We start from the raw sequence: 24903 nt of genomic DNA, 5'->3' as shown, positions 1-24903 counted from the left end.
TCCTTATGAATGTTTCTCTATTAGCTTTTAATTTCTACCAAAAATCTCAGAGAGAGAGGCTATTGTCAGTCCCTGTGAAAATGAGGACAATATAAATAGTACCCAGTTTGTTCTTCAGAAGATAATTGTTTTCATCCGTTCCTCTCATTTGTCCATTCAACATGTACTAAGCACATGCTATAAGCTGGGTAAGATGAGACAAGGGTGCTGAGCCCCAGGAGCGTCCACTTGGTTGGGGGGAAAGGGGGTACCGGGCGGGACAGAAGTGCACGGGGTGCCGGGTGAGTGCAGGGTGCTGAGGGAGGGCTTCCGAGATCAGGGGCTATTTCCGCCGACTTCTGAGGCAGACACACAAGCAAAGATAGAAAAGAAAGGTGTTTATAGGAGAAAGATCTTTGATGCTGCCGCCTAGCGGTGTGTGAACACCTGATCTGTTCTCGGAACAAGAAATTCGGGAGAAACCTTGTTTCTTTTATGGAAGCAGAGACCGGGGTAGTGACTTCACCGTGGTTTCGTAATAACCACACACATGGACATCCCAGTTGCTGGAGCCCTTTTCAAGGTTAGTCTGACTGTAAAAGGTCTCGATTTGGTTCTTGGGTAGAAAAGCTACACATACCTTTGAAATGAAAAGTTTTGTTTGAAAACTGCAAGAGTGACTCTCAGAAATACCCTGTACGTTGCATTTAGAAACGATCTGAAATGTTTTATATCCACCCGTGCCTGCCAGCCGGAGGGCTGGAGCAATGCCTACTTTAAAAGGCTTCCTGGGCACCCCATGCCCTTGTTTCCCTGCCAGTCTCCAGGACGGAGTTTCTCGGTCTGCTGTGATCACGTGTTCTTGCACTGTTGGTCTTCACAGCCATGAAACGATTTCTAAGTCAACTGAAATCCAGTTGAAACTTGCTGCCTTCGGTGTTTCCTCAAGGGAACACACAGAACAACTGTTCTAGCACAGTTTTTACTTTTTCTGTTTTAGGAAGATGGTAATGAAAACATTTACTCCAGTGGCACTTGGGGGAGGGAGTGTTGCTTTAATTGTATCAGGTAAAGGATGAACCCAGTTCTCCTTGGCAACCGGAACCGTTGATGCTGGAGCCCGAGGAAGAGGCTTTGAGTCAATTCTGTCGCTGGAAGGAGGTTAGCGGACCAGGGACTCTCACTCAGCAGCGTAACCCACGAAGCTGATAAAGGGGAGCTGTCCATTTCAAACGAATCAGCCTTATCACATGCATATAAAACAAAATTACCAAATGAAGCAGCTGGAAGATTATAGTAAGTTTTAATTATCTTTTAATAGCCAGCAGGTTCTTGCCAACACTGATAATCTGTCAGCTGTTCCAAGCCATGAGTCTCCATGTCTGAGACTCAGCTGTTGCCAACTGGAAAATGCATTCACCGTGATGATCTTTTCTTGTTAGATGCAGATTCCCAGAAGTGTCTGAACTGCAATGAGGCCTCACTGGGCTTCGGGGGGCTGTTGTGTGGGGCTGAGAAGGCGGACAGAACCCGATAACCAGCACCCCTCCTCCTTGTTCGCGATCGATGACTCCATTAGAGTATAGTGATCTCAGTCCATAAATATAGGGGAAGATTAGTTCTGGTGCTCATGGATTACATTTCTATAAGTTGCCTGCAAATCGTTTTTAGTGGAATTTACATTTTTTTCCAAATCCGCCTGCCCCTCTCCCTCGCTAGGTGGACGGGCCGGGCGCCCGGGGCTCTAAGGCGGCCGCCGCGGTCTGGGGCACAGCACTCTCCTTGGTGCTTGTCTAGCGCACCTGGCACCTGGCACCTGGCACCTGGCACCCGCACCTGCACCCGGTCCGCGCGGCTGGAGGAGGGGCGGCTTCTGAGTTTACAGACTCGGCCCATTTACCAGAATTCTTCTTGCCTTGAGCACGTCAGCACTGATTCCCGGCTGCTCACGAGTGGCTGGCGGATGTGTTTGCAACTCTGCCAGCCCTGCCCCGCCGTCCCCGAGATTTCGTTTCCATTCACGACGCGTGTTACCAGCTTGAAGGGGCGCTCAGGTCTGCCCGCGCAGTCAGCCCCACGTTCCGGATCGCCGGAATGCACGTGCTGTCGGATGATCACGGTCATTTCCGATCAACAAGCTTCATAACTGAATGTCAGCTTCCTGCCGGAATCTTTCTGTATTTTGGGCAGAGTTTCATCTGTTCTTCCTGATGAGAAAATTAGTCATTTTCAAAATACCTTTGACCTTCAGGCTTATAGTCTCTAAGCATTATCATTTTGTTTCTTCAAAATATCTTTAGGATAGTTTGAATTATTTTTTATTTTCGCTGCAAACATTGCAAATATTCAAATACAGACACTGCTCTATGTTTTCAAATTAAATTTTAATATGTAAGCAGATTGTACTTTGTTGAGGTCGTCACGGGCACTTTGTTGAGGTCGTCACGGGCACTCAGCACTGACAGGTGGGTTGGTCAGCAGTGATCATCACGTTGGTTCTGCCCTCACGCTGGTGAGTGTGCTCGTCACGTTCAGACTAAATTCGGAACGGGTTTTGCAATCACGTGAGCTGATTCTGGCCTGATAAATACAGAAGTAATAACAGCTCAAAGTTCAAAAGTCATTCAAAGTTCTAGTAAGAAAAGACCTGTGGTTCATATGGAAACAAAAGTAGAAGTTTTTAAACACTTGAAAGGAGAGGAAATGAGTTGCATGTGGGCTTGGAATGGCTAGTTTGACAGGCTTTGAACTGTTTCAGTCCTGATGGGTTTGGGAGGAATGTGAGTAAACCACGTGGGAGGTGGAGAGGCCGCCCGGGACTGGCCAGGCCTGCGAGTTGACCGCGTGGAAACCCTGCGGACCGGGGGCTGGGGAGCGGGGCGGGCCAGGCCCGCAGGAGCTGTTCAGGAGGTTGAGCAAGCGGAGGTGCGGTTGATGAAATACATCAGCGCCCCGGGGGGGTTCGAAGGCCCCACTGCTCCTCAGCTGTGCACATCGGGGTGCTCACAGCTGGGCTGGCAACAGGCCCGAGGCGCGCCCAGGACTTGGCATGCCATGGAACCAAGTTTGAACATTTTTCTGAAAATTAGTCCTAGTTTTGTTGATGAATATATGCACAGCTCCTTTAGTAATTCACAATTTGAAAGTGATCAGATGAAACCGATCAAACTTATATGTCTATATTTCTATTTTGTTTACATAAAAATTGACCTGAATCCAGGCACTCTTTCCTTTGGTGATTGTGAAGGTCGCAGATCACCACAGACCACCGCGTGAGTGCCGTCTGGGGCAGCGTAGCAGAAGGGCCACTATCACTGCTTTCTTTGCAACTCAGGATGGGTAGAACCAAGAACCCGGTCTCTTCTCTCCTTAGTTCCAAGTGAGCATTCGTTTATCGACCGTGAACCCGTCCCTCCCTCCCCTGGCAGACGTGTGCGAGGGTGAGGGTGGACACCTCCCGTATACAGCCTTCTCCTACTGGTGGTGAAGAGGCCCTGGGCTCGTCTGGCTCAGTCTGATCGCTGTGTCTCCGGTGGCCTCAGAAGACATGGCCTTTGTGACAAGACGAAAGGATTTGTCTCAGTGACATGAGTTGTGGGCAAGGTTCAGTAAACGGTGATCACTTCCGTCCCCTCCACCTTCTCGTACAGACTTGGGGAGTGTGGGCAGCAGGTGTGGTTGACGGCCAAGGAGGAAGGAATTTTGCCCCAGTTGTGAGTGATTCTCTGTAGAGATTGGGACACTTGATAAACCTCCATCCTTAGCTTGGATAATAATGTGAGAGTATAGCTCACTATCCTAAATATAAGGACTTCTCTGTCCCTTATCATAAGCCAAGAACAGTTACGATACTTGGATCTTTCTGGATATGAATCCTACACACTTCAGTTCATAGATCTCAGTGTGGTTTTCAAGGCCACTGTGTCCGCAGCGCACTTTCAAACACCGAATACAGGCGACACCAAGGAAGGGGTTGAGAAGCCCGCGATGACGCTAAACAAATCAGCCAATGACAGCACAGCACAGGGAGAGCTTACAGTCCCCAGAGAGCAGCCACAGGGTCACACTCGCTCCTCTCTTCAGCACCCTCAGAGCCTGCTGTCCTGGGGTCCCGACCTGCAGCCCGGTCCTGTGTCTGGCATGTCAGGTCTGCACGTCATCCGCTTTGCAGCTGGCCTGATGTCGTGCTGTGCATCTGACCTGTCGCTTTGTGGCCGCTCTTCTCAGCCTAGTGTCCACCTGCCAGGGACCAGCAGGCTGCTCTGCTGGGCCCAGGGTTTCCTGGGACACTGGGCTTTCGATGCTAAAACTGGAAAGTCCCAGCCATACCAGGCCGGTCGGTCACCCTACCTGCAACATTCATCATCTCCCTAGTACACTTATTTAATTGCAGCACTGATACATTTCAAAAATCGATCACTGATTGGCAGTCCACCTGGAGAGGCTGTGCAGTTCCCAAGTACTGTGGGGGACCTTTCGAAAAGTGCCCCTTTCTCTCTTCATTGCTCAGCAGTCTGATTTCCATGGGAGGGAGGGTTTCAGTTTGACCTCTTTTAGTCTAGTTGAAATCCAAGCAGCATCTTTAGATTCTTACTTTGTGGAAGACTAATTCCAGGTTTGGCTTACAAATCAGAGTTAGACCTGACATCAGTCTAATTCACCTGCCCTGTTGGGGGATCACAGTGGGCACAGGAAGCACGGAAGGTGGAGCGTCAGCAGAACCGGCGAGAAGGCCGCCCTGCCCTCCTGGCATCCCCTCCCCCGACCCCGTGCGTGCGGCCGCAGTAAGTGCCGGCGTGTGGGTGTGGCGCTCCTCCCCACTGTGTTCAGCCTGTGTTCTGCGTGTTCACTGGAATAACTTCTGTTTTTCCTGGATGAAACGTCTAGGCTTAGTTAGCTAACACAGCTGGAAAGTGACCAGCAGTGTTTACGCTGTCCCGTGGCTTAAACTATGTTTTTAATGGTTGTTGTGTTAGGATCTATTCTTAACTGCAGGAACTGGGAAGCGGAATAGAGCACCTATGTTTCTCCCAGGGCCTCAGAAGTCTTTCGGGAAACCCAGGGTGCCCCCGGGCATCTCCCTGAGCCCGCAAAAGCCATTCTTTCTGCAGGACTGTGGCCACACGGTGGCAGAAAACAGAGGCAGGGCCCTGGCGGTATACACGCAGGACTTTTTGTTCTGTTTTTGGACATAGTGTAGGACATTGTGATCTAGATGTCATGGAAAAATTGCCTGCGAGTGACCTTTGACTGTGTCCCTAAGTGAAGTGAGAATGTGGAGGACAGGAGCCAGATGATGTTGCCAGTGGGCGGCACAGGTGGGTGGGGCGCCGGCCTTCCCCTCGTGGGGCAGCCCTCTGGTGCGCTCTCGCAAAGGAAACACGCTTCAGTCCTCTGCCGCCCGGACCGGCCCACGCGGGCCGGGCTCCCGCGCCTCTCGGGGAGTCCAGCTCACCTGGAAAAGGACTTTCACATGAACATCTCGCTCAATTGTTTGATGTGGGAAATGTTATAAAAATGTCTAAACAATGTTCTTCTGGATGAGATCTTCAGTTGGTTAGTGCATTTTAAAATATGCAGAAGGGAGATAACTAAATACAGCCAGCTGTCGGGTGAAAACTTTCTCAGTCACTCGGGGTGGTTGAGAACACGGTGAGGGTGGTCGGGCACCCCGTCGGCGTCCCCAATGGGGTGTCTGGCGTCAGTCACCCCAGCCAGCCTCAGCCAGGCTCTCGGTCCCGGGGCACAATGCGCGGGGCACAGGCTGTGGAAGGGAGACAGGATTAAAAGCAGGGATTCCAAATAAAGGGAGCGTCTGAGACATAACAGCGACTCCAGATCTTGGATACATTATATATTTAACCAGAATAAATTGAATTAGAAGATGATGATGTTTCCTTTTCTTAGTATAGAGGGCCACTTGTTGTGGAGGGAGTGGTAAACACAGGAATGATAGGAATACCTGTTGGATAGGTGATTCTTGTGTCTGTGGGCTTTCCAGACGAATGGAACTCAGCGCTTTGCTTTTTGGGGGCTTTCTCAGAAATCTGCAGAGGTCGAATTTTGCTAGTTTGTCTATTTTGAAAAGGAAGGACACTTACTTTTGAAACTGTGTTTGGGATGAGATGTTACTTGTTTCATTTAAGTAGCAGCATCCCTTGACAAGCTAAACAGGCTTGCGGAAAACAGGCTTTCAAAATTCCCGGAACATTACATGTGTTTCATTGTAGCTTACAGTCAGGGGAAGAAGTAGCTCAACATAAAGGTATGCCTGGACTTCCCCCACACAGCCAATCACACCTTTTGATGGAAAAAGAAACTGTGGAAGTAAACACGTGTCTGCTTACTAAGAGTCTGCGCGCCTACTGCATGCTGCTAACATAATGATTGATGTCTTCTGCAGCTCCTCTTTGAAGATACAAAAATAAATGACACAGAGGCCAAAACCTCTGCCAATTAGTGGTTATTCAGGCTTTATCACTGTCCCGAATGCTCAGGGTTTTCTCATGACGACCACAGCTGGGTGCATGACTCACCGTCACCTGGTACACTGTTTGAACAGCACTTCCATGTCAGTGATGGGGCTCACTGGGCAGAGGCCATGCAGGGAGAACAGGGCAGGTCCTCCAGGGCCTGAGAGGCTCCGAGCCGCTCGGTCCTGTCATCTGGCAGCACTATAGTGAGGCCAGGGACCCCTGCAGCCTGCCAGCCTGCAGGGATCCGACCTCCTGAACACTGGACATCTGCCCATACGCCATCTCCTTCCATTCTCAGGTCAATCCCGTAAGGTCGATGTGATGATACTTTACAAATAAAAATAGGAGGCTCAGAGACGTTAAAGAACTTGTAACTTAGCACCTTAGATTCCAGACGCTGCCCCCTGCTGTCTCTCCTCCCTCTGTCCGTGATGGCATCCTTCCCTGCCCTCCCCTCCCCTCTTTTCCCAGGCCTTTCCCCATTCCCTCCTACCTTCTGTTCATTCATGTGTTCAAAACAGTCCGGCTGGTGTGGCTCAGTGGTTGAGCATCGACCCTGCACCAAGAGGTCGCTGGTTCAATTCCCGGTCAGGGCACATGCCCAGGTTGTGGGCCCATCCCCAGTGGGGGGCGTGCAGGAGGCGGCCAATCGATGTTTTTCTCTCTCATCGATGTTTCTATCTCTCTCTCCCTCTCCCTTCCTCTCTTACTAAAATCAATAAAGGGGAAAAAAAATGAAAAGAACACCATGTTGAGCTCCTACACCATGGCAGACCGGCATTCAGCAGTGAATGAGACGCGGGCTTGTGCTCACGCAGCTGGTTCTGTAGCAACGAGAACAGCAGTGTCTTCAAGTGGAGACCAAGGGGCGGGAGCAAGGACACACACATGGAGAAGGGGTGCCAGCTGCCTGGGGAGGGTGACTGGTGTATTAGTTGGCAGACTAAGAACTGTGATTTCAACAGGATAGAATAATGGACCAACACCACTGGTTGCAATGAAGCAGGAATACCGAAAGCTTTTCATTTAGGTTATCATTATATAAACAGAATCAGAGAGACATGGCTTGTAGGGTGCCGGGTGATACTTGAAACCTCAGCAGTCTGGAGAAATGGAGGCGATCTCAGGCTCTGTCTGAACCTCCATGGATTCCCAAAAAAGTGCGGGTAACTGCATGTTAGTTCTTAGCCCTCTGGGGCTTTTCTGTTGTGAGGGTGGCGTTGACTATGAGGGGGCATCGGGAGCTTCTGGTTTGAATGATGCGGACGGTCGGCATCGCAGAGTGGCAGATTTCCCTTCAGTGCCTGGGCGTGTCTGGTGCCCAGGAGGTTCAGGATACAATCTCCAGAACATTTTTTTCCACTATTTATTTCAGTCTGACTGAGGAGACAAAATGGGCGTGTGCGGCGTTACTGTAAAATAATAAAATGACAGATGATTGGTTTATGGTGGCATTGGGAAGACACGGAGAGAGACAGCCCGGCACGGAATGAAACCAGATTCGAATAGCAGCTCCGCCTCTGCAGGCAGTGTGAGGACGACGGTGTGCCCAGCCCCCCGAGCTGTGCCTTCCCGTCGCGTCGGTGCGACCATACCTGCAGCGAGGCACTGTGTGGCAGGTGTCTCGCCAAAGCAGCCGGTGCATCGCAGGTGGCCAAGGAAACCGAGAAAACAGACCATGGGAAGAAAACGGGGCATGTCCAGGACTGCTGTCTGAGATTCATCCTCAGAAAAATATGGTCACGGATGGACTTGGTTTTTAAGAAACCCGTTACAGACAGAAAAACAAAGGACAAAATGAAAGTGTGAGATCGGGAGTTTGTGTAGATGTGTTGTATTTTCTTAGTCGATGTGCTGTCCATCAGCAGTGACTTTCGCTGCGACTGAAGTTTGACCGCGGCAGGTGGCCCGCGGTGATCTCCGGGCGTGGTCGGTTTGCTGGTCCGAAACCCTCCCAGAATTTGGGGAATGGTGCTGTCTAGTAATCAACTTGTTTTTCTCCTTCAGTTTATAGAACCAGCAGGCCTTCCGTGCCGCCGAGGGTGTCAGATGGTTTTCACCGGAAGGTACACGGAGCCGGTTTCCCAGTGACGGCCCCCAAAGATGTAGGGCTCACTTCTGCTTGATTCGCAGTTTGTAGAGGGGGTGAGGTTTTGTTTTGTGTTCTTGTCTTTCTCAGAAACGACCGCCCATTTATTAGTGTAGAGAAACTTCTTTAAAATTTGCTATTTTAAAGAGAACAAGTTGATATGTCCAACTTGCCACCCTAAAGTCTAAGACCAAGGAGCTTCAAGCTCATTTGATTAATGCAACTAATTTAACGTGTTACGTGGTTCAGGGGTTTGGGCTCGTAAGGCAGAGGGTGTTGGTGAGAAAGAAAGGAAATGACTGGCCACATGGACGAAGAAGAAAGAGCAGACTGCGGGGCAAAGAGTGGTCGAAACTGGGAAGGAATGCAGAGGAGAGGAAGGTGTAGGGAGGGGAGGGGAGGGCGGAAAAATAAACAAGAGGCAGAAAAATAAGGAAAGGAACAGAGAAGTGGACGGCGTCCATGTGGACAAGGCTGACTGCCTCCTGCCAGGCCCTCCCTGGCCCCAGTTCGAGTCTTGACCCCAGCGGCAGGTAAGCCTCCATCTGACCTACAGACTGACGTCGGGGGTTCCTTGTGTGAAGGCTGGTGCCCGATCCCTAACACGGTCGCACACACCGGAATCGCCATGCGCGTCCAGGGTTAAGTGTCACCTACAATTTTCTTTGTCATTAAAAACCTGCTGTTAGATTCTCTTCTTCCTTTTTTATCTTCTTCCTGATGAAGCCCAACTCATTCAAACTCAGGATCACAGTAGAAATCTTACGGTTAAAATGTTATATGTGTAGCTATTCAAAATAATTTTTTTTTTCTTTTTGGCTTAGTTGGATCTTGAATCGCAGTGATGTAAAGACCCCTCAGAGGATAATGTCAATTGCCTGAGTGAAAGGTTTTTTGTCCTTGTGGCCCCCACCCTTGCTGGCACATTAGAATCGCTTGGGGAGCCACTAAAATCTAGGGTGTCTGGGCTGGCTGAGGTGCAGTTGCCTATCATTACAGCACCTGGGATGAGGCTGTGTGCCTGCTGGGACCACGCCCCCAGGCGAAGACAGCAGAGTGTGAATCAGGCCTCTAGCACTGACCAGCAGAGGGATGTGTATATGTGTGTGTGTGTGTGTGTGTATATGTGTATGTATATATAGTCTCATGGTTTTGTAACTTGCGTATATATAGTAAAACCTTGGGGTTTCTTGAAAAGTGTAATAAGAAGATTAGCTCCAACAATGGGAAGGTGCTGATCTGGTGGCACCACCGTCATGGAAACGGTGTCGGAGGGACTTTCCTTTGACTCTGTCCCTGCCTGTCCACCACCTGAGCCCAGCCCTCGTCACGTCGTCACCCACCGCCTACGAACTCGGCTCTGCCTCCTCACAGGAGCTCCCTTCCCGCTAATTCTCAGTCTCCCGGTGCCTGGCTCCAGCCAAAGTCAGCTGCAGTGCACTCTCTCTGCTGGGCGTCTTTCCAGCCTGCCCTTTCACCTGGCTCGATGTGTGACCTCCTCAACCACACCCCATCATTCCACTATTGTCTGTTGTAACTGTGCATCCTGTGCCCCTCCTTCCATGAAGCAGTTTTAATTCTCGTGCCCACAGACACAGTCCTTCTGGTCTTTGAAATCCTACTGCACATGGTCTGTCTGCCTTTCCTCTCTCTCCTCATCCGTTTTTGTTTTCTGGTCATGAATATTTTTATCTGAGTTGTCTAGTAAGCGGAGTGAAGGTCGAGCATATCTTACATATTTTTGGATGCTCTCTTGTGCCTACCTAGCCTGTTATTTTGCACAAGTATTTATTCAATAGAAATTAACAAAACATAAAAAAGGGTGTTGATTTAGGTATAAAACCAGTCGAGCCATGAAACTGAAACGTAGACAGGTGTGTTTGTTAAAATAAGTTGGTGGTTTAGGAAATGCCTTTCTGCTCCCCGACATGCAGACTCAGGCCCAGATGCAGCGAGGAAGCTGGATGTGGCTGCACCCTGTGCCGATGCCCAGCCTGAGTGCGGGCGTCTGTGAGGGGTCCTGTTTCCAGCCCGCACCCAGTGACTGCCACACCTCTCTGCTTTGTGAAACAGGACAGTCAGTTACTCATCTCAAGTCACGCCCCTTGGTTCACTTTGACACTCAGGTTTGAGATTGTAACCCTGGGATTTATTGTCTTTCTTTCCAGAAGAAAGGCAAAGCATTTACGGCTACGAGTCCATGCATTGCCTCCCCTCCCCCCACACAAGGAATGGTACACTTTAAGGAATTGCCAAGCTTGAGCTTATTCTGTGTGATGTTCCTCGGATAACAGAGTGCCCCCCTCCCCCCTGCAGTGAATGGCCTTTCATTGCCGGCCTTAGGCCATCTCTTCCGCTGCAGACAGGAACCTGCACCCCAGGGTGGAGCCTGGCTCCTTGAGGGTACCAGTGAACTTAGCTCCTTAAATTACCTCTAAGAGAATGACCATAAGAAACGAAATCTATTTTAGAAACAAAAATGTATCTGCGCAGCTTTCTTTTCCCAGGGACAAAGCCTCGTGCAGGACAGAGTGAAGCCCCACTCATCTTGGCTACGGGGAAATGAGCTCAGCGACATGTTTTCTGTGGAAGAAGAAACCTTCTCTAAGTGGCTAAATTTCAGAATCAATCCTTTGCACTTCGGTCCTGCCCCCTCTCCCGAGCAGGGAGCATTATGCAATTTGTACGTTTCCATTACGTTGCCATAAAAAATGAGGAGCTCAAGGGCATGTGTTTATTCCTGGGATCCAGCCGTGGTTCGCTTTCCTAAATGACATTCTGAAAGCCTCCATTCTGAACATAATCACTGCGGTGCCCACGGAGTGCCCCGCGTGATGCAATTAGAGCCGCGAGCCGGTCTCCAGGCAGGACCGAGCACACCGCCTCCTCCGCACTGGCAGACGCCTTCCTTTCGTGAACTCTGCAGGGTGTCCACGCGGAGGGGGGGTTCCGGTCTCTCCTTTCTGAGCTGCCTGTATGAAGCAAATTGTCAGTTCTTAGGATAAACCATCTTCAGTTTACCAACAAGTGAGTTTATACATGACTTTATTTAAATGAGGAACATTTCCCTATAGCATCAAGGGCAGATGAGGCTGAGTTTCCTGCTGGCCCACAATAGCCTGTTTAGCTCACCGTGAAGCTCAGCCATACAGTATTAATAGTCTCCTGCCATTTCTTGGGGAAAGGAGCTGATGTTTCGAATAACTTGAAATTCCTGGAGCTGTCTGCCATGGCCAGTTCCTCCCGTGCTCGTGACAGGAGAGTCTTTCTCCTCGCGTTGGACACAGCTCGCTGTAGTGTTTGAGTCAGGGGTGTGTCATTTATCTGTTGCTGTGTAACAAAACACTCCAAGTTCAGTGACTGAAAACAACAGTCCTTTTTTGGTTCGCAATCTCGCACGTTGGCGTTTGGGCAGGGCTCGCTGGGAGGGCTCCTGCAGGTGTCTCCCAGGCCCGGTGTGTGTCAGAGCGGTCTGGCAGTTGGCGGACTCTGGTGGCCATTGTCGCCTCTCTCGTGCCGGTGGTTGGTTTTGGCTGTCGGCTAGGCTGCTCTTTCCACGTGGTCTCGCTCCTCGAGGAAGCTGGCCTGGGCCTTTGTCTCAGAGGTCCGAGCGGTGAGCACGGGAGCCCAGGACCTCTCCAACCCGAGGCTCACAAGTTGCACAACCTCACTTCTGCCCTGTGCATTGGTAAAGTCGTTTGCATGGCCAAGCCCGACTCAAGGGCTCTTCTGGCCAGGAAGCGGCGAGGTCACGTTGCGAAGGGACGAAGGTACGTGCTGGGAGGGAGCATTCACTGCAGCTGACCTTGTGAGGCGTCTGCCCCGCGGGTGCTGGGTGCAGTGGCGAGAGGGCGAGGAGGGGTAGGAGGGGTGGGCAGGCGACTGACGACTCTGACGTTCCAAGGACCTTGACTCGGATTCCGCCTTGCTGCTTCCAGTGTGTGATCTTGGAGAAGTGATTGACCTGTTCAGGCTTCAGTTTGCTCACCCCTGGGAGCAGAGCCTGCCCAGCAGGGTGTCTGGAGAATTAGAGCGCAGACGCCCCCTGGCAAGGTGCCCGTTGCACAACAGCCAGCACGGGGTTGTACCAGCACCTCCTGTTCCCCCGGCTCCCCTCAGGCACAAAGGGGGGCTGCAGGCCCATCGCGGGGTGCTCGAGCCTCTCCGAGCTGCTCATTCACAGAGGACGCGCCGGACTCCTCCCTCGCCTTCTCCAGCCCGCTCGCTCGCACCCTCCTCGTGTCCTCCTCCCCGATGAAGGTCGTGCCGACCACATACCTGCCCACTTCGGGGCACCCTCAGCTACCTGTTTGTCCCCGCCTTCTCCCCTTCAGCAGGAGTCTGCTGGACACCCGCTTGCCAGGCGTGTCCGTCAGGTGAATGAGGCCCCTGTGGCTCCTGCCCCACGGAGCCCGCAGTCCCCTTAGAACCGCTGCTGTGAAGATCTCCAGGAAGCAAGGTGTTGTGAGAAAAAGGAAGGGCGTCGGGGAACTGGATTTTGCTCATTTTGGTGGTTGTTGTTTGTGGTGGTGGAGTCTGGGCCCCCTGTTCCTGGCCTAGCCACCCCTGACCCGCAGCTAGGGCTCTCTCCCCTGCACAGCTCATCCCTCCCACCACTGCTGGAGACACCTGGTAGGGGAAGAAGGCAGTCTCTAGCTCCTGTTTGGAAACCTCAGCCGCCCACGGGATCTGTGTACAGATCCTCAGAGGGGCGTGCAGAGCCTTCACTGCGCCCGGATCAGCCACTCCCCAGCGACCCTCCCCCACATTCCCCATGGCTCCCCGATAGTTCATGCGCGGACGCAGATCTGTGACTCCACTTCTCTTCGACACCCGTCTCTCCCCCACCACACACAGACTTCCTAGTAGCTTTTGTATTTCGGCGCCTCAGAACATAGTAAGTGCTCAGTAAACGTCCGTGGAATGAATGTTTGTGAGGATGGTCAGAGGTAGGGGTGGTGTGATTCAAGTGAGGGACCGCTGAGGGTCCACTGAAGATACCATGAGGAGGAAGATGAGGCATTTGTCCCTGGAGGGGTGGGGCTAGGGATGGGATGATAAGGGACATCACCCCATCTACTGGCTAAACAGCACGAGAGAGGAAACAGGAATTCCTGAATGCGGCCGGTCAGAATGGAGAGTTGCAGTGAGAGGTGTTTTGTGAGGGTGCATCCTTGCTTCTGGAAACCACTGGTTGGGAGGAGACTGGTACTATCTTTGTTCTTTGGTGAACAGTGTTATATAGCATCTAACTTAGAGAGATTAATAGGTCTTGCAAGAACAGGGAAACAGCCAAACACACCAGCTAAATCTCTGAGTATTTCCTACCTAATATATATTAAGCAAAGGGTGTTTTTAAAATTGTTTTATCCATAAAACTTCTTAATTCCATATTATTTAATTTTATTTTTACTATTTTTTCATATACTCAGACTGAAATCACCTAGAAAATATATCAGAGGCAGAGCTAAACTGTTCTATCATAAGTTTGACATTAATACCTTCATTTGACATTAATAGAGAGTTTAGTCTGCATCTTGATTCCATTAATCTATCATAACTCTGAAGGCCCAAGTTATTTCTTAGCTAGACTTTAAATGTTCAGTGGGTTGCTTTTTCTCATCCTCTCATTTTTATCTTTATAAGCCCCTGTTAGTGCTAAGAAATAACGGTCAATCATGAACGGAGGTCTGTTTTGACAATTGATTATAGAAATCAATGTTCCTGAAGTAGTTTATAAAACAGTTTCACACCCATAGCTCATAGAGTCCTCACAATAACTTCATAAACATGATAGAACACAAATTGATCAGAGTATATGTAAATAATAGTACTCTACCAAGGCGTCTAAATTGGAAAGGAGGAAGTAAAATTATGTTTGTTCACAGATGACATGATCTTATATGTAGAAAACCCTAAAGACCTATCCCCCTCCAAAAAAACCTTTATTTATAACTAATAATGAATTCAGCAAAGTAATAGGATACAGACACAAAAATCAGTTGTGTTTTTATACACTAACAATGAACAATCAAAATAGGAAATTAAGGAAAAATTCCATTTGTAATAGCATCCAAAAGAATTAAGTACTTACACGAAAGACTTGTATGCTGAAAAGTACGGACATTGCTGAACAGAATTAAGGAAGATAAAAACAAATGGAAAGACATCCCATGTTCATGGATGATGTCTTGAAATTGTTCAAATGTTTATACTACCCAGAGCAACCTAAACATTCAGTGCAGTCCTTTGCAAAATCTCAATGGCATTTTTTTTAGAAATAGAACAGAATCATCCTAAAATTCTTATGTCAAAGGACTCTGAATGGCCAAAACAATATTGAGAAAGAAGAACGAAGCTGGAGGCCTCACCCTTGTGATTTTAAAACAATATAAGTGACTGTAATCAAATCAGTATGGTACTGGCATAAAGACAGACATATCCACCAGGGGTGACAGAGAGCCAAGAAATGAACTCTCACGTACATGGCCATGTGGCCTTTAACGAGAGTACCAAGACTACACAACAAAGATAGGATAGTATCTTCTACAAGTGGTGTTGAGAAAACTGGATATCCATATGCAAAAGAATGAAGTTGAACCCTTACCTTACATCACATACCCAAATTAATTCAAAATGAAGTTAAGACCTAAATGCAAGACCTGGAATGGTACCATGCCTAGAAGAAAATGTAAGAGGAATGCTTCATGACATTAGATTTGGCAATGATTTTTTGGATATTACATTAAAAAAATGCAGGCAACAATAGCAAAATTAAATATATGGGACTACATTAAACTTAAAAAGTTCTGCACAGCAAAAGAAAGACAACCACTAGAATGAGAGAAAATATTTGTAAAACATGTATCAGATAAGAGTTTAATAGCCAAAATATATAAAGAACTTCTACAACTCAACAAAAGAACAAATAACCCATCCAATTTTTTTTTAAATGGCAAAGGACTTGAATAGCCATTTCTTCAAAGAAGATATACAGTGGCCAACAAGCATATGAACATGTGCTCAACATCATTAATTATTAGGGAAATGCAGATCAAAACCACAGTGAGTTACCTCACATTTATTAGGATGGCCATTAGCACAAAAATTAGTTTTGGTAACAATGCATAGAAATTGGAACCCTGCCCTGGCCGGTTTGGCTCAGCGGTTAGAGCGTCCGCCTGCGGTCCGGAGAGACCCGGGTTCGGTTCCCGCTAAGGGCACGTACCTCGGTTGCAGTTTGTCCCCGGCCCTGGTTGGCCGTGCGGGTGGCAGCCACTCGATGTGTCCCTTTCACATCGATGTTTCCCTCTCTCTCTCTCTTCCTATCTCTCCCTCCCGCTCTATCTGTACAAAAAATGGAAAAATGTCCTCGGGTGAGGAAAAAAAAAAAAGAAATTGGAACCCTTGCACATTATTGGTGTGAACTCAAAATGGTGCAGCTACTGTGGAAAACAGTATGGAGACTCCTCAGAAAATTAAAAATAAAATTACCATATGATCAGCAATCTCACTTCATGGTATATCTCTAAAGAATGGAAGATAGGATCTTGAGATATTTGCACACCCATGTCCCTTACATCATTATTCACAATAGCTAATGGGGGAGGCCATCTAAATGTCCATCAGCAGACTAAAGGGTAAAGAAAAATGTAGTATGTAAATACAATAAAATATTATTTGGCTTTGAGAAAAAGAAATTCTGCGACATGCTACCATATAGGTGAACCTGAGGACACTATGCTGGTGAAATAAGCAAATCACAAAAAGACACATACTGCATGATTCCATTTATAAGAGGTGTGAGAACAGTCAAAGTCATAGAAACCGAAAGCAGAACGGTGATTTTTTTTTTAGAGTCTGGAGTGGGCAGAGGGAAACAGGGAGTTGTTTAATAGGTAAGCAGTTTCAGTTTTGCAAGATGAAAAAGTTCTAGAGAGTTATTGCACAACATTTTCACAGTGTGACGCTGATATACTGTACACTTAAAAATGGTGAAGATGGTCAATTTTGTGTTGTATATTTTTTACCACAATAAAAAATCATTCTACTTCTCGAGGATATTGCAGAATTAAAGGGACAAGGTAGGTAAAGCATTTAGAACAGCACTTGGCTTGTCGTGTGCATTTGTATGGCAACTGTTCTTATTGCCACTGATTAATCAACTCAAGCCTAAGGAGAAGGGGCTTTCTCAGCGTCCCGCCAACCACTAAACGGCAGAGGGCAACTTCAGTTTCCCATCTTAGGGCTCATGGACTTTCTACTATTATTTGCTGAACCTTCCCCCATAAATGGCAAAAATTCAGGTCTTTGGATCCTTAACCAAAATTTTCAAATTGCTAATCTGTTTCTTACTAAACATTAAGGGAAAAAAAGGAATTTTAAGGATATGGTGTTCTTCCAAGGTAAAACTTTTTATCACTCGCTTCACCTCTTGAGGGCAGTACATTCCTTTTCCCCAAACCTTTCCCTGCATTTGGCCCCAGATCCGTTCACATCTGTTGGGGAGCCTATTGCAACAATGGAATCTTAGCCTTTAGCCAGTGAAATCTCTAGCCTTATCATCTGGCTTTGCCTCTGGAACTAGCCAGGGAGTTGGATCAACAAAGAAAAATTCCAAGGGAGCTGGAATTGTGCCTGTTGTGTTTACTGTCCGCTGCCCAGGGCTCTCTGTGGCGCAGTGTTGATATACGAGCGAATAAGGGGAAAGTGAGTGCTATTTAACACAGAATCGTGGAACATCCCAGCTGGAAGTAACCCAAGGTAACCCTCAACTAGTCAGTGGACGAGCTAGTCTGAGAACTTACTTCTACTGTCTACTGCTTCGTTCATAGATAATATTGATCAGTTACTCCATGTGGTTTAATAAGGTGTGTTCCTGAGAGGCGTGGCTTTGTCCATCTCTTGTCAAAATGCTGTCGATGTTACTGAAACAGTTCTGTGAATCTGGCATACTCTCTGGTTTTGATCCCCAGATAGGATGATTCTAAACCACAAAGACTTTTCCACCCAGTTAGTTCATTTTGAAGGCAGCAGCCTTTCCAGAGGAGATACAGAGCCTCCCAGAATATCAGTAGAGACTGTGGCAGGTTTTTTTCTAGAAAATTTGGACAAGGGTGGTCTAGTGCATCTTGTGGGGAAGAGGAGGGTGAGGGGAGATGGGGAATTCTTGTCAAGGGATCACACTGATGAATGGTGGGACCCAGGGAGGTTTAGGGCCAAGGAACAGGATTACTTGGAGAAGCAAGATGCTGGAGGCAAGAAGACCAGAAAACAGTAGTCAGTGTGGAAAGTGAGGCTGCTCCCAGGCTTGTCAGCGGTGGAACAGAAAGGAGGGATGAGATATTACAAGATGAAGCTCTTGACCCTCTAGAAGGCGAGGACCAGGCTGAGGTGGGCAGCACAGACAGTGTCTTCCCCTGCAGGCCTGTGTGTGGACAGCCTGTGCACTGTGAACTGCTGGAAAGTGACCGTGAAGGGACGCCGAGGATCACAGCCTAGCTTCGTGCGACTCAGCTTGATTCATCCAGTTAGCTAAGATTAGAGGTTTCATTCAGCATCATAAGCATGTCAGAGGGGCAGATGTAACCCCTGGGAAAGACGATGAGTTCAGGCTGGGTCACGGTGAGTAGTCAGGTGCCGGAAATCTGAGACTGGGACCAGTGTGCAGTTTAATTTAGCAAGTCTATCCAAGGAAGAAAGAATAGTTAGGAGATAGTGATAAAAAAAAGTATTATGCTTTGGAGAGGAGACGGAAATTTTCAGAAGACGTGAATGAATTTGTACCGACTCAGAAGATGACCATAAATAAATATCTAAAAATGGACTCATTCAGTGAGAACACCGCAGTAGTCTGCTTGCATGATGAGCTTCCTAATTGTGTTCCGCATTCGACTGGCATACGGTAAGGACATGGTGGGGTGGGGGGTTCCCAAGAAGATTGTTGCTGGAAGCTTCTATTTGAGCTGAACAGTTTGGAAATCTCTGCACATGTACAAAGGCTTCCTGGGGTTAACAGAATGCGTGCACTGATGTGCTCCTTGGCAGAGTTTACTCAGAATCTCTCCCACTAAAATAACCGTGTGTTCTCACCACGCCCAGTGGTCGCCTGGTCCCTTGTCCCTCTTACTCTTTTCCACAGAAATACTGACATGTGTGAGGTGTGTCCTGCTTGGTATTAAGGCAGAGGAGAATGTAAGTCAGATTTCTGTCAAGGACTTTGAATCATGGCTTCAAGGCCAGCCTTAACGTTTGTCTTCTGAAAGAAATGAGGTGATTCATTCTCAACAATCTAAAACACTCAATAAATAATAGAATGATGCAGTTTTCAGGAATTAAAAAGCACTGTGGTCTGTCCCAAATGCCATGGGATAAAAATAACCCACTAGTTCTTCACTATTCAGTAAGTTTTCATCATTTTAAAATTATGAAAACTATAAAATGACTAGAAGACAGATAAATATGATAATTGGTTTGATGGTGGTGTTATTTTCCCCTGCTGGGCCATTTCTGTAATTTTTCATTCAAAGTAAGATTGGCCCAATGACCTCATACAGTGGGCTTTGCCTGCAGAGCACACCCTGCAGGTGGTTCTCAGACTTCAGTGTGGATTGGAATCACCTGGAGGCCCGCTCAAACCATCTTCCTTGTGCCCAGCCACAGAGTTTCTGAGTCAAGAATTCTGGGGTGCAGCCTAAGAATTTGTATTTATAGCAGATTCTCGTGTCAGAGGACCCCAAACCTTGTTGGTTCACGTTACTCTCAATGTCTCGGAATCTTCTCCTTTTTAATTGTTTTTTTCCCTCGGAATATGTACCCTTGAAAGACTGCCAGACTTACCTGGGAAGCTGATTCCTACCTTGAAAGGAGTACCTACCAGTTCTGCTTATTAACTAGCTAGATTCAAACAACTTATAAAGTATTTATGTATTAAAACAGTGGGTATTCAAAAATAGTAATACCCCTAAGCTGAAAGAATATCTCTATTCCCTTATTAAGGACCAATTCCTTAAAAACGGGCTGCATTCCCCAGTTGGCCACTACACAATTCTCAGACCTTGGAATCTGGACGTCACCACCTCATTTTCTTTCTTTCTATTTTAATCATCACCTGAGGATATTTTTCCATTCATCCCCAGCTGCAGTGGAAGAGAGGGAGGGAGGGAGGGAGAGAAACATTGATGTGAGAGGGGCACATCGAATGGTTGCCTCCCGCTCAACCCTGACCAGGGCCAGGGATGAACCACAACTGAGGTATGTGCCCTTGACCGTAATTGAACCCGCGACTCATTGGTCCCTGGGCCGACACTCCAAACACTGAGCCCGACTGGCTGGGGCACCACCCTCATTTTCTCTCTCACATTGGTTCCAGCACAGCCTTGCTTCTGTCACAGTGAATGTGGACGCCTCAGGTCCACAGAGGTAAGGCCCTGGGGAAAGGCGTGTTGTCCAGAAGAGCTCGTGCTGACACTGGCAGCCACCTAGAACCAGGGGCTGGCTTTCTGTCTGACGATTCCAGTGTTGCGGTGACTCCCTTGAGATTGTAGATACTCCAGGGTACCCTGTGAGTGTGCTGTGGGCAGCTGGGCACCCCTCGGCGATTTCTGCAGGCTGGGTCTCATGTGTTGCAGACGTTGCTGGTTTAAAGATTCTACTCTGAGCCTGGCCAGTGTGGCTCAGTGGTTGAGCATTGACCCATGCACCAAGAGGTCGCCAGTTTGATTCCTGAACAGGGCACATGCCCAGGTTGTAGGCCCGAACCCCAGTGAGGGGCGTGCAGGAGACGGCCAGTGGACGTTCCCTGTCATCGATGTTTCTCTCTCTCTAAAGTCAATAAATGAATGAATGAATGAATAAAGGTTCCAGTCTGAGAGCCATAGTACTAATGTCTCAGAGTTCCCAAGGCACATTTTCTGAGTTTTTTCTCATATTTCTTTGACAATACTTAATACCTTTAAAATGTTGAAAAGCGGGGATTTGAAATGGCAGCAGAATGAATGGAAGCTACACAGACGATCTCTCAGGACCAAACAAGAATAACAACTAAAATAAAGACGATTCATCTGAAAAAAGCAACAGAAAAGCAGTGAGAAATGACCATATAACCAGAGACACTGAATCAATCCTGGTAGGATTGCAGAGGCGCGAGAGGGGTGTTGAGAACCCATGGACAGCAACAGTCTTAGCGGTGAGCGGCACCCTCATGGTTAAAGTTCCAAGCCCGCTCCACAGCACAGAGGGCCAGAACTGAGCACGGAATTGGCTACAGCTACTCACCGTGGGCTCCCGCAGAGGGAGGGCAGACTAGACTGGAACTCTGTGGGGACACCTGGGATTTGGAGGGTGCTCAGAGTTTTGCCGAGTCACAGCCACACAGGACGGGGGTCAGTTTCCTTCTTCCCAGAGCTGTGGGGAAAAGCAGCAGCCCCTCCATTGAAGATTCAGCCCCTTCCGGGTGAGGCAAAGAAATGCAAATTGAGGCTCATTAACAACCAGCATCTGTCCCACCCTCTGGAAAGTCTCTTATGCAGAACACCAGGGCTACATTCCAAGGCCCTGAGTAACTGAGACTAATAGCCTCCAGACAACAAGCTAGAGGAACACTGAACCTTTCCTGGGCTTGAAAATCTACCCAGGAAAGTAAGACCTGACAGGGGTGTTTAACGTGGGCTCTCCCATGCTCATCCATATTCCATAGTGGGAGCCACAAACAGGAGAACACCAACACTCACAGGGAATATTTGGCAGTTTCCAAAACCCACTGAGACAGCCAAAATGGTGAAACAAAGAAACAAATCCCAAATGAAAGAACAAGAAAACGCTACCAAAGATGAGATAAATAAAATGCAGTTAAGCAAGTTATCAGAGGTAGAATTTAGAGACATGATCTTGAGGAAGCCCAGCAGCATGAGTAAGGACATCAACACCATGAGTCAAGATATAGAAACATTGAAAATCAACCAATTGGAAATGAAAAACCACCAAGAAGAAATGAAGAATGACATAGCAGAAATAAAGAACACATTGAAAGGACTAACAAGCAGAGTAGAGGAAGCTGAGGACTGGATCAGTGAATCAGAGGACAGGGTAGAAAAAATCAACCAATCAGAAAACCAAAAGGAAAAAAACAATTAAAAAACAGATAGACAGCTTAAGAGAACTTAAGTGGGACAACAGGAAACGTGATAATATTAGCATCATAGGAGTCCCTGAAGAAGAAGAAAATGAGCAAGGTTAGAGAATATATTTAAAGAAATAGTGACAGAAAACTTTCCTAACTTGGTGAAGGAAGAAGGCATTCAAGTTCAAGAAGCACAGAGAGCCCCAAGCAAGAAGAACCCAAACAGGCCCACACAAAGACACATAGTAATCAAAATGCCAAAAATAAAGACAGAGAGAATTCTAAAGGCAGCAAGAGACAAGCAACAGGTTACCTACAAAGAAAACCCCATAAAGCTATCATCTGATTTCTCAACAGAAACACTACAGGCCAGAAGGGATGGCATGAAGTAATCAAGGTCATGAAAAACAAGGATCTGAATCCAAGACTACTCTATCCAGCAAGGCTATCATTCAAAATAGAAGGTCAAATAAAGAGCTTCCCAAACAAACAAACAAAAAGGCTAAGGGAATACATTAGCACCAAACCAGCACTGCAAGCTATGCCAAAAGGACTGCTGTAACTAGTAGAAGAAATAGGAAGAAAAATAGAATCACACTAAACAAAAATGGCAATAAATAAGTACATATCAATAATCACCTAAAATCTAAACAGTTTGAATTCTCTGATAAAAAGACACAGAGTAGCTGATTGGATAAGAAAGCATGACTCATGTATGTGTTGTTTACAAGAGACCCACCTCATAACAAAAGACTCACATAGGTTGAAAGTAAAGGGATGGAAAAAATTCTTCCAAGCGAATGGAAATGAAAAAAATAAAAAGCTGGGGTAGCAATACTCATATCTGATAAATTAGATTTCAAAATGAAGGCCATAACTAGAGACAAAGAAGGCCACTACATAATATTGAAAGGATCTATACAACAGAAAGATATAACCTTGGTAAACATATATGCTCCCAATATAAGAGCACCAAAATATATTAAAAATCTTCTGGAGGACTTCAGAGGAGAAATTGACAGCAATACAAACATAACAGGGGACTTCAACACCCCGCTGACATCACTGGATAAATCATCTAGACAAAAAATTAACAATGAAACTGTAAATGAAGCACTAGATCAGATGGATTTAATAGATATCTACAGAAAACTACGTACCAAAACTGCAGAAGTCACCTTCTTTGCAAGTGCACATGGGACATTCTCAAAGACAGAGCACATATTAGGGCACAAACTAAGTCTCTACAAGTTCAAGACGACTGAAATCATATCAAGCATCTTCTCAGATCACAATGGCATGAAACTAGAAATCAATTGCAACAAGAACATGCAAAGACATTTGAAAACATGGAGCTAAATAGCATGTTATTGAACAATGAATGGGTTACCAAGGAGATCAAGGAAGAAATTAAAAACTTCCTGGAAACCAAGGAACATGAACAAACAACAACACAAAATCTATGGGATGAAGTGAAAGCAGTTCTGAGAGGGAAGTTCATAGCACTACAGGCCTACCTCAAGAAACAAGAAAAATTTCTAATGAACTATCTAACCTCACAACTTAAATAACTAGAAAGCAAACAAAAAGAAAACCCCAGAGCAAGTAGTAGGAAGGAAATAGTAAAGATCAGAGCAGAAATAAATGACATGGAGACCAAAAAAACAATTCAAAGGATCAATGAAACAAAGAGCTGGTTTTTTGAAAAGATAAACAAGATTGATGGACCCTTAGCTAGACTCACCAAGAAACAAAGAGAGAGAATCCAAATACACAAAATCAGAAATGAAAGAGGAGAAATAATAACTGACACCACAGAAATACAACGGATTGTTAACAAATATTATGAACAAGTATACGGCAACAAATTCGACAATCTAAGCAAAATGGACAAATTTCTAGAAACACGTAGTCTACCAAAACTGAACCGGGAAGAGTTAAAAAACTTGAGCAGACCAATAACTCCGAAGAAAATTGAAGATGTAATCAAGACTCTCCCAGCAAACAAAAACCCAGGTCTGGATGGCTTCATGGAGGAGTTTTACCGAGCATTCGAAGACCTAACACCCGTTCTCTTCAAACTATTCCAAAAAATTCAAGAAGAAGGAAGACTTCCAAACTCGTGTTATGAGTCCAGCATAATTGTAATTCCAAAACCATAAAAAGATACTACAAAGAAAGAAAACTACAGGCCAATATTCCTGATGAACATAGATGCCAAAATCCTGAAGAAAATATTAGCAATACATCAAAATCCAGCAATACATCAAAAAAATTATTCATCATGACCAAGTGGGATTCATCCCAGGGATGCAAAGCTGGTACAATATTCACATAAATAAATGTGATACACCACATAAACAAAATGAAAGATAAAAACCATATGATCATATTAATAGATGCTGAAAAAGCATTAGACAAAATCCAGCACCCATTTCTGATAAAAGAGCTCATCAATGTGGGGATAGAGGGATCACATCTCAACATAATAAAGGCCATATATGAAAAACCTACAGCTAACATCATACTCAACGGGCAGAAACTAAAAGCATTTCCCTTAAGAACAGGAACAAGACAAGGATGCCCACTTTCTCCACTCTTATTTAACATAGTACTGGAAGTTTTAGCCACAGCGATCAGACATGAAGGAAAAAAAAGTGATCCAGATTGGAAAGGAGGAAGTGAAACTGTCATTATTGGCATATGACATGATATTATAGATAGAAAATTCTAAAAACTCCATCAAAACTCTACTAGACTTAATAAATAAATTTGGCAAAGTAGCAGGATACAAAACATGTTAAGAAATTGACAGCATTCTTATACACCAATGACAAACTCACAGAAAGTAAAAGTAAAAAAAACAATCCCATTTACCATTGCAGCAAAAAAAATTAAGATACCTAGGAATAAACTTAACCAAAGAAGTAAAGGACCTATTTGCAGAAAAGTACAGGATATTGAAAAAAGAAATAGAGGAAGATATAAAAAAGTAGAAGCACATATCTTATTCATGGATTGGAAGAATTACCATTATTAAAATGTCCATACTACCCAGAGCAATCTATAGATTCAATGCAATCCCCATCAAAATACCAACGACATACTTCACAGAACTAGAACAAATACTTCAAAAGTTTATACGGAACCAAAAAAGACCCTGAATAGCCACAGCAATCTTGAAAAAGAAGGACAACGTAGGCGGGATCACAATACCCGATATCAGGTTATACTACAAA

At 46.4% G+C, this 24903-nt stretch overlaps 1 protein-coding gene across 1 annotated transcript in view; it reads left to right on the top strand.

Moving 5' to 3' along the window:
• STARD13 (StAR related lipid transfer domain containing 13) overlaps positions 1 to 24903 on the top strand; it is a 239307-nt gene that overhangs the window by 78076 nt on the left and 136328 nt on the right. The window lies entirely within an intron of this gene.

Source organism: Molossus molossus, unplaced genomic scaffold (genome assembly GCF_014108415.1).
Source record: "Molossus molossus isolate mMolMol1 unplaced genomic scaffold, mMolMol1.p scaffold_m16_p_9, whole genome shotgun sequence".
NCBI lineage: Eukaryota > Metazoa > Chordata > Mammalia > Chiroptera > Molossidae > Molossus > Molossus molossus.
Note: the sequence above shows the minus strand (reverse complement) of the source record. Positions and strands in the feature narration are given on the sequence as shown.